The sequence below is a fragment of the Grampus griseus genome, assembly GCF_964374135.1.
Source record: "Grampus griseus genome assembly, chromosome: 3".
NCBI lineage: Eukaryota > Metazoa > Chordata > Mammalia > Artiodactyla > Delphinidae > Grampus > Grampus griseus.
In genome coordinates, this window is record NC_139019.1 from 6,956,519 (window position 1) to 6,968,073 (window position 11,555).

An 11,555-nucleotide genomic window follows, 5' to 3' on the forward strand; every position below is an offset into this window, starting at 1 on the left:
GTCATTACTTTTCATTTTAACCATTCTAATACGTTGTAGTACTATCTTATTGTGGTTTTAATTTGCATTTTGCTAATGGTTAAAGATGTTGGACATCTTTTCATGTGCTTATTTGCCATTTGTATATCCTTTTTGGTGAAATTTCTCTTCATGTATTTTGCCTACTTGCAAATTGAATTATTTTTTGCTTTTGTGTGTGTGTGTGTGTGTTTTAAACAGTTATGTATTGAAATTTCCCTGTGTATTCTAGGTACTAGTCCTTTGTTGGATGCATGGTTCATAAATATTTCTCCCAGTATATAACTGTCTTTTGTTGTTCTCAAGGTCTTTAAGAATAAATGGTTTTAATTTTGATAATGTACAATTTATTGATTTTTTGTTATTGATTATGCCTTTAATGTAAAGTCTAAGAACGTTTTGCCTAGCCTGATGTCATGAAAGTTTTTTTCTATTTCTATACTAAATGTTTTATAATTTTACATTTAAGTATGTGATCTATTTAGAGTTAATTTTTGTGCACGGTGTGACGTTTAAGTTGAAGTTTCTTGTTGTTGTTTTTTGGACTTTGGGTTTTTTTGCCTATAGATGTCCAATTGCTCCAGCACCATTTGTTGAAAAAGTTATCCTTCATCTATTGAATTGCTCTTATACCTTTGTCAAAATTCATTTGGGCTAATAGGGACTTTTCATCTGAGCAAGATGGTATAGACCCATTTCTCTGTGTTCCTCCTCACTAAGCACAACTATAAACCCTGGGAATAATGCAAGAGACATCCAGAGGAGAGCTCTGAAAGGTGGCAGGAGGATGAACTGACTTAGGGCATCAGGACTGGTGAAGAGCACAGTGGCAGGATGTCTTACAACCCTATATCCAACAGGAGAAGGCAACTCGGGCCTGTCATTTCCTGACCTCTAATGTAGCAACAGAAGGTCCATTCCTCCCTCCAAATGAACAGGAGTCTCCCTGACAAAATCCGTGAGCTAAACGTCATTGACAATGGGACAATAAGGACCCTCACCAACAGAAATCAGCCAGGGGAAGCTCTCCTCTGCTGAGAAATACTTAAGTGGGCAGGTAACAGCAGAGCGGGGGACCTGGCTACAAAAAGCAGCCTGGCCCAGGAAGACTTTTGATTCTACTTAATTGAGACTCCATTCCCTTACCAGAGACACCAGGGCAGCCAAAGGGCACCAGTAAGGGAGTCTGACCACAAAAACTATACAACTTGGGAAATCCTCTCCATCCCCAAGGGATAGGGGGCATCTTTCCACAGCAAGTGCCCACCCAGGGAAACCTCTTGGTCCCTGTGGGTCTGAGACTCCTTTCCCCAGTAGAGAAACAGTAGGAAACCCTTTTTGCTCCATCAGGCAGCACCAGCAGGGTAGCAGGGCTCAAGTCGTATCACAAAACCCAAACAGATACAATAAAGTAACACCCCTCATACAATAAAAAGTAAACTATCATTGGAACCACAGCCCTGAAAAGCAGTCTAGGACCTGCATGCTAAACCTGAACAGAGTGGACATCTACTAAATAAAAAATCTAAATAATACTGGAGTCCCTAACATAGTAATCAAAATGTCTAGGATATAATCAAAATTCACCTGTCATACCAGAACCAAGAAAATCACAACTTGAATGGAAAAAAAATCAACCAGTTGACAGCAACACTAAGATAAATCACAAGTTGGATTTATCTGACAAGGATTTTAAAGCAGTTATCATAACAATACTTCCACAATCTATCACACATCTTCTGAAAACAAATGAAAAGATAGAAAATCGCATCAATAAAATAGAAGTCATAAAAAAGAATCAAATGGAAATTATAGAAGTGAAAAATGCAATAATGGAAATTTAAAAAACTGGATAAGGTCAATAGCAGACTGGAGGTGACAGAGGATGAATCTGAGGACAGATCAATAGAATTCACCTAATCTGAACAACACAGAGAAAATAGACTTTAAAAAAATGTAGCAGAGCCTCAGGAACCTGTGGGAAAATAACAAAAGACCCAACATATTTATTTTCAGAATCCCACAAACAGAGGAGAAAGAGGGTTAGACTAAAAGAGTATTTGAAGAAATGATGACTGAAATTTTCCAAAATATGGAAAATATACACAATCACAGATTCTAGAAGTTGAGAAAATCCAAGTAGGAAAAAACAAAGAAATCTACACCAAGACACACCATAATTAAACTTCTGAAAGCTAAAGACAAAGAAAAAAATCTTAAGAGCAGATAGAGACTTTTTTCCTAATAGTGGAAAGAAAGAGCTGACAAAATTGTGCAAAGTTTTACCTTCATTGAGCAGACTCAAGAGAAATTTGAGAATTATATAGACTTCCAATTAAATTTTATTTTTAACATTTAAACAAAGCCAAAGATCACCAGGAACATACCTGTAGTTGAATAATTTGGGTTCAGTACTTGTTGCAGCAAAGGTGAGCATATGCCATGGAGAATAGTGGGTGTCTCAGTAAGAAAGCATTAAAATGAAGATATACTAATACTACAGTATTTAGATATTGGTTAGGTAAATGGTCAAGGGGCTTCCTGTATATCTGATGCCGTCAGAAAGCTGGGGTGATACTGTTGTTAGATAAAGAAGTACCAGTCACTCATTTATTAAAAAGGGGTGTGTTTGGTATTCTGTGGGTGGCACAGTGACTGTCTCAGTCACTTTGGAATGCTTTAACAGAATACCACAGACTGGGTGGCTTATAAACAACAGAAATTTATTTCTTACAGCTCTGGAGGCTGGGGAGTCTAAGATCTAGGTGCCAGGCTGGTCAGGATCTGGTGAGACCACTACTCTGTCTGGGCTACAGACTACTGACTTCTCATTGTGTTCTCACATAGTGGAAAGAGGTTGAGAGAGTGTTCTCTGGGGTCTCTTTATAAGGACACTGATCCCATTCATGAGGGCTCTACCCTCAAGATCTAAAAACCTCCACCTCCTAATACTGTCAAACTAGGGGTTAGGTTTCAACATATGAATTTGAGGAAGACACAAACATTCAGTTCATAGCAGTGACCTTGTTTTTGTCTATGTTTAGACAAAATTATAAATTGGCCTTTTTTTGGTCTCACTTTATCATAGCATCAGAGTAAGTAAGTTTTCTCTGAGATTACTTATGTACAACAGGAGGATAATGTGGCCTAGCTGTGAGAGCCAGGTCAGCTTCCCAATGTCAGGAGCTGCTCCTTTTTTTTTTTTTTTTTCCTTTCTCAAATGTTATTTGCATAACATTCTTTTGGATGGTATAAGTATTGAACCTATCTATGCCTTTACAAACAGAGTTGCCTCTTAGATATATGCTTTTTAAATTCTAACAACTAGATTCGATTCTTCTTGTTTTCTCTATTTCTAAGAACATTCCATTTAATAGCGAGTAATTGAATTTTACAGTGCAATTAGGGTAATTCTAGCAACAACTTTTGATATTCAGAATGGTGCAGACAACAACTATATCTGTTAGAACACATTTTCAGGGATAATTAGGTATCTGTTGAGACAAGTCTATTGGCCATATGCTCTGGTAGGTTGAACTGAATTGTATTCCAACTGACATATAATTAATAAAACAATGAAAACACACTGGACTACAAAAGAGCCTGTAATATTAGCATAAGACACTCACAGACACTTGCCTAAAGACTGAAATATAGAACTGGACTCCCATCATTGTCTGAACCCAGACCATCTGACCCAGAGCCCCTGCATCTAAAATACTCAAAAAATCATGATAAGCAAAGAGGACATCAATTGTGCTAACAATACTCAAGGCCAGATTTGGATTTCTCTCTAGTGGCTTAAGTGGCCAAGTTGGCAAGCTCTGAGATGGGAAGTCGCGAAACTGCATGTGGTGTGGAGAGCAGGTTTTTACAGTAATCAGCTGAAAAGAGTTGTAGAACTGACTGCACGTGGAGAAAAATGCCCGATGGAACTGGATCTCATTCTCTACAGGCTCTCGGGAATGCCATAGGAAAAGCAAGGAAGGAGGGAGGAAGGGGCAATAACTCTAAAACTTAATGAATATCATTGGAGAACATGTGACCTGGCTCCAGACAAGGCATTTTAAATAGCACCCACCATGGCCTCCGTGTGATGAGTTCTTTCCTGTGTCTGCTGCATGTCTGTCTTCTACTACACTGAAATGTCTTTAACTCTGATTTCTCAGGTAGCTTTGCCCTCACCATCTTCCTTCCACAGAAGAACCTCTTCTGACGGCTCTAAACCTCCCTGATCTTGCTTGTCTCCAGAAATTATTTTTATGATGTTTTAACTAAGTATGTTTTTAATAGAAATGGTCAAATCAATACATTTTAACCCACTAAGTAAACAAGAAAAGTGTGCTTGAGTACATACAGACCACTTTGTCCAAGGAGCCGAACCATACTTGAGGAAACTGTGCCGCCCCGCAGCATGGCCTTGTAGGACAATGCCTAGCTTCTGATTGTTTGACCTGCTGTTGAATTGTGAAGGTCCATTCCTTAGAAAGCAGAGCTCCCTGAAATGAAGCCAGCAGTATCTTATCCTTTTTCAAAGATGTCAAGGAAGGAAAAATATTTAAGTTACCACTGCCCCATAGAGCCTTCAGATAGTAAATAGATCCAGAGGCCCCCATTTACAGATACAATCTGGTAGGGGGTAGAGGGTGAGAGGGCGTAAATCTCACCAGGAAGGATGAGAGGATGCAAATTGTTTTCCCTCCTTTATTTAAATATTTAAGTCTGTTTCTTACTAAAATGCAATTTTCCACAAACCTAATTTGTGGCACTTCTGAGTTAATCAAAGAAATTATAAAGCCGGCATCACCTAATTTACAATGAATGTGAGTGAAAGAGATATCTGAGGGGACTTTGTACATAATTCATATGGGTATGTATGAATAGATGTGCTAACTAATCAAGGCTGAAAATAGGTACGAGAATATGTCAGCCTGCATAATGATTTCATATGCTTGTGTGAGCCCGGTTTGCGTATAGAGATGTGGCTTTTATCCCATGCACTTGGATAACATATTTACTTATGAATTACATGGTTTCCTATAAAAAATCATGTGCAGGAAAGGAATTATATATAATCTAAGAATTTTGTTTTACAACTTTGTTTCCAAAATGGTCATGTAAAATAAGGTCCCTGAGATTACTCAGAAAAGAAATGAAATTTATAGAAACATTTGGCATGGAGAAGATGAACAAACTCAAAAAGAATGGAAGAGAATCCAGTATTAGTTGCAGCCTGGCTATATATCCAAGTTTCTTTACAACATGCATTTATGTATAGTTCATAAAATAATTTTATTTAGGATGACCTAAGTTTCCTGATTTTATTTTTTAAATTATAATTGAATGTTATTATTGCTGTTTTTAATAAGTTAACCTGCAGGTTCATAAACAGCACTTAGAAGTGTGGAAAACATTTAAAAGTAAAATATTAAGAAAAATAATTTTGAAAAATATTAACTTGAATTCAAAGATCTGGAAGTATTTTATACATAGCAATAGAGTTAAAAGGTCTAATTTTTAAAAAATAAAGTTTAATTGAAAGAATACATTGTACAACAACATTACTTGATTTTCATCAAATGCCCTCTTCAGCGTTCAAGGAGAGAATCATCCATTTCATTGCTTAGCCCTTGATTCCTAGCTCTTTGAAGAAGAAACTAGTTTTGAGAAACTAAGGCCTTGATCTAGACTAATATACGAAGAAAATAGAAGTACCCAGAGATATTTTCCCCCAATACAGAGTTGAATGATTGTTTCATGATGTTTACCAAAACATAAACATATTAGAACAGATTTACTCAACAATTTGGAGCAAATTTACTAAAACACCCAGATCTGAACATTTTATAAATAGGGTGACAATATAATTTATAACCCAAAACTGGAACGCTCTTAGAAACAGGATGCTATAATTATGCCAGGACAATCAAAAGAATAAACTAGGATTTAACTCTCCTTAGAATTAATCTTCAGACAATCAACCTTTAACCATTTTTCTGAGTTGATATATCAATGATAGCACATTCCCATGCAATTCATTGAAGCCTTGTATAATAAGGCATATCTCATTTGTGTGGATTTCATGTTTTATGCTACAGATTTTCCTGTGAGTGTGTACGTTTGTCCCTTTGCCTTCATGATATTTCGCTAGGATAGGGAGATGGATGATAAATAGGAAGTGTTGATTAATCCATTCTAATTTGAATACGGAAGTTTAAATTCAAACGTTTCAAATTACTTACTAACAAGTATAGAGCTCTTATCTAAAGATACAGATTTCATAGTTCCTCGACTTTCAGGCACTTAGGGCTTAACCTATGAATGAAAGAGACAGAATACTACATTATTTCTAGAGCACCAAAGAAATTGATCCCTTGGTGTCTTTTATCACAAGTATGTATACATGAATAAGTTTATTAAATTACTCCAGAGGCTTCTGATTTGGGTTTAATAATCCTGATTCATTTATCTTCTGTGCAAGCCTTTAACAATCAAAGAAAGACTCTGAATTTTTTCAATTTCCTCATATCCCTTGTCAATGGCAAAATCTATCAGGGGATCAGCTTTGTAACACTAACTCAATGCACTTTATTTTAACTTGGACCTCAGCAAAGAAACAAAAGAAGGTTGTGAGGTTTGTAGCCCTTAAAATGTCCTGACCAAACAAGAGGAGGCCGGGAGAAGTGAAGGGGGAGGAATGCAGGAAGCTCTGGAGTTAGATCTGCTTTCAAATCCTAACCCCCGTGGGCCCAGGGCAAGGTGTTTAATTTGTCTGAGCCTCAGTCTGCTCATCTGTAAGAGGAGGACATCCCTATCCAGCATGGAGAATTGTGTGAAGGACTATAGATCACATGTAAATGGAGTCCCCATACCTGGCACATTATAAATAGAGCAGGGAGGCTACTTCTTTAAAATAACCTCTGACACCATGACACCAAATTTGACTTGCAACAAAATCTCTGAAATGCATCTGTGGTACCCAACATAGCAAATCTACCCAGTGCCCTCTGGTGAGGCCAAAACAGGCCTGAAAGTTAGGAAAGGGAGATTCATTGTGTAGCATCACACTTCATGACATCTGTTCAACATGCTCCAAGCCCACACAGCATCACTCTAGCAAGTTGAAACTCTGGGAGTTAGAAATCAGGCCTTAGCCATGTGCTTGCTGACTGAAGAGTGCCCACTGTTCACAAAGACACCCCATTTGAAGCATCTTCCCTGATGATAAAATGCACTCCCAACTGGCTCGTGGTCTGTTTTGATTTTACAGTCCTTCTTCATCTCTGTGTTAAATTCTGAGGATTTTCCTTCGTAAACATACCTTATTCCTAATCCCCACTTATGTTTGTTTTGCTTGTTCTCCATCCTCCCCTTCCATTTATGAATTTCCAACTTTAGTAAATGTCATCAGTCCAGGGAGAACTTAGTTCAGACGATTCACACCTTTGGGACACTGAGTTGTATGGACTCTGCCAAAGGGGTTCTCACTGTCCCTAGGACATAACCCCAAAAGTCACCACAGCCTGGCCTTGCCTGGACAACTGAGAGGCAGCGTCTGCTCCCAGGGAGCAGGGTCAAGCTCCACAAAGCACCTGTCTTCACAATAAGCAGAGACAATTTCTCCTTGAGTTAAACACAGATAAGACTTTTTCCTCCAGTAAATTACTTCTAATCACTAGAAAGTTAATGATTGTAATTTTTAAACCAGAGAGAGTCTATATCATGCTTAACTCACATCTTCAAAACATTTCAAACCAGGAGAATTAAGTATGTTTAAGAGTCTTCTTTATTAAAAATAATAGATCATAAAATGATTTTGTTAAAATAAGAATACTTGTAATTAGGTAGTAAGTAAGTGGATTTCAGAAAAGATCACTTCAGTATGAAGTCAGGACCCTAAGAATGAAGAAAACAGTGGAATTCACTGTGACTATTGTGGACAGACTAATAATGTTTTCTCTACAAATGGAAGACAAATTAGGATCATTTAGTGTAGAAAAAACTGATGTCCATGTTCATCTATTAAAGACTTAGGAATTAGTTTTTCTAAGTTCTCACTGATTTCTCACATTATTTACAAGCATATAATTCACTCTGAACTCAGGAGCTCAACTTTACATTCTAATTTGGAAATGTCATTCCTGTTTCCTCAATTTCCATTTACTCGAAGGCAGGTCTTACAGCGTCTCTATTTTAGCTATTATTCATTAAACATGCACTTCTTTTTAGTAACACTGCCTTACAGAATGATTTTAAAAAGGGTTATTAACTGATAAATATTTTAAGGCATTAAAGCAGTGTTGAATGTCTCTGAACACATACACTTGATTATAAGAGTGACAAAGCAAGGGATCTGATTTTGAGACTCAGATTCATTACCAAACACATAACTTATTGTTCCTGTTTTCTTTAGTGACTTATATGGTTAATATACTTCCTTCAATAAATAACTGACAAAGCAATCGAAACCAGGGGTACAAAAGATGATAAAAGTAAGACTTGTCCATTTTTGGCCCTAATTTGTTTAAAATAGATCAATCTGTTGTTTTCTTCTTGGTGATAACTAATGAAGCTTTTTTTCCCACTTCTCATTTATCAATATTTTAAATATTTCTGCTGATTCTCAAGATAATTTGTTTTTCTCTTACTCGTACAAGAGTTACTGATAGAGCCTGGACTATCTTTTACCTATTTGTGAGATGCTGGGCATACAAATGAATAAGATGTCACCCTAAACCTCAAAAAGTTCATAAAACAGTTATCAATGCGTTAAAAAATATTATGATTAAGCACTGTTCTGAACACTTAGAATACATCAATGAACAAAACATAAACATATACCTGCTTTTGTGGAATTTGCATTTTAGTAGTGGGAGACAAACAGTAACAATAATCATAAAAATTAGTATATTTTATGGTATGTTAGAAAGTGCTAAGTGCTATGGGAAAAAAATAGAGCAAGATAAGAGGGGTCAGGAATGCTAGATGTCAGTAAGGAGGTCATGGTAAGCCTCACTTAGAAAGTGATATTTGAGCAAAGACTTAGAGGAACTGAAAGAATCATTACCCAACTGGATACTGATGGAAGAGCTTAATAGGTTGATGGAAAAGCAAGGGCAAAAGGTTGACATTTTAGAGAAAAAGTAAGGAAGCCAATGGGGCTAAAGCTGTGTGAACAAAATAGAGGGTAAAAGGGGAAAATGACAGGGAGGAATGTGAGGGCAGAGAGGAGGGTTTTAAATTTTAGTAAATGTAAAATGCGGACCGCTGGAAGTTTAGAGCAGAGGATTGACCAAGAGCTCCAATACTGTGAAAATACGAATCATCACTTAGGATGCTGGTAAAGGAGGGAACTAATGGAATCCTGGAAAAATTGAAAATTCAATGGAGGATTAAAGGAGGAGCAAGAATTACCCAAGAGGAAAAAAGAAAGGAACTAATGTCAAAACTGACACCACTCGTAAGGAAACAGAGATAAGGATGAGCATGATGCCTTCAGGAGACCGCTCAGTGCTCCTTAAAAAAAAAAACAGGGGGTACATATGGGGGTGCAAGAGCCAAAGCTGAAAAGTAGACTGATCCTAGATTAGAAAAGGCCAGGAAGAGGAAGAAGGAAATAAAACTGAAGGAGCTAGGGTGGGCAGCAGCTGGGTCTGACATGCTCATGTCCTCCTAGTCCTTGAGGACAGCAGACAGGTCTTCAAAACATGGACAGTTGTAACAATGCATGTGTAATGCACAGTATATTAACATATGACCATGGCCAAGGTAGCAAGATGGCACTTGCACTGTAGTAAAACATAGTACATGAAACTCAGCTGTTAGATCCAAATGACCTGGCTTCCAAAAGGGATATTTCTGTGACCATGGAAGATACTTATGCTGGAGTCTCGAGATGGTGTGATTGGAACTGTAAGAATCTTAGTAAGCTCTTACTGAGCATTTTCTGCATTTGGCAAAGCCTCACTCTGGCGAGGAAGAACCTAGTGCATTTGCCATTAGAAACAAGGGGGCCTAGAGGGCCTGAAATTGCTGAATGTTTCCCAGACTAAAATGATCAGATAACATCTCCTGAAGACACAGTCTTTGTGCCTATGACAGTCTAAGACTGTGGCATCAGAGTGCCCTTTTTGTCATTCTTTCAATTCAATATTTTCAGGGAATAATTCAGAATACTTTCCCTACCAACCAAGTATGATCTTGAGAACAAGGGACTTGAGGAACAAAAGAGATTCAAGAATAGCCCTCAAGTAGAATGAGGGACACCCTGCCTCTAAGGCTCTGGGGCAAAAGGAGAGGTGCAGGCGGGTGTAGGCAACATTTTCAGTGGATTGTGTGGTAGACTGACTGCACCAATGCCCCGAGTCTTCCTTTGTCCCAAATCCTCGCCCTTTGCTATGTCCTTCTACACAGCCCTCCCACTCTGGGTCTGACCATGGTATTTGCTCCGGTCAATAGACTGTCAGCAGACAACACAAGCAAAGCCTTTAAAAAGTGCTTATTTCTATCTCCTCTCTTGTGTCTCTATCTTCATGAAAGGACATGTCGAAACTACCTGCACAGAACAGAGCAGAGTCACCCTAGTCATCTCAGTCAAATCCATCCTCACTGAGCCTGCCTGGTGATGACCACAGCTGCACAAGTAAACTCAGTGTGGGTCAGCGGACCCACTACAGATTAGATGAACACCACAAACCCACGATCAAAATAAATGTTTGTCGATGAATGCCATTGAGGTTCGTGGTTGTTTGAGATGCAGCATTGTATGGTAGCAGGGAATTGATATTTTCGTTGAGAACAGTGATTTGAATTTGTCTCTATTTAGGGTAGACATAATGCCTTGTCCAAATCAGGACATATTTTACAATGAAAGGGGTAGTGTTAATAATTAGCCATAAACAAGACAAAGCAGGCAAAGCAGGGCATATGGTAATCTCAAATTTACCTGAGAACCTCTATTTATCTTTGAAAAGATGAAGTAATATCATGTGACTAAAATAAAAACAATAAGGCTAAGACAGAAAGCCTAAAAATTTGACACATGCAGCTCAAGAAGAATTAAGGTCTTGGTCAGAATGTAAGGCATCCAAGTTTAAGATTTCATAGTTATGGCACTCTCCCAGGAATTGTGAAAGGAGTGGCTTGCTGAAGTGGACTTTGGTGAGTGTGTGGATGGATGGACAGATGGACAATGGATGGGTGATGTTAGGAAGACTGAATTACTAGGTAGGAAAAATGCCAAGCATATTGCTGGTACAGGGCAAACTCATTAAATGTTAGTAATTGCTATAATCATTACAACAAAGAACCCTGCTTTACATATATTCATTCAAAGAACTAAGGAATGAACTACCTCAGTGTTCGGAAAATTGTTCTACAGATAATTGAATCACAAGCAATGAATACAGATGCAAAGACTGTTTTGTTTCTGTTTCTGTTTTTTGCCATAGTTAATAGGCTCAATCTAGATCTTCTGGTGCTAAGCCAAGTTTCTTTCCACAACTTGAAAGGGTGGGACAAGCAAGATGTATTTGTTT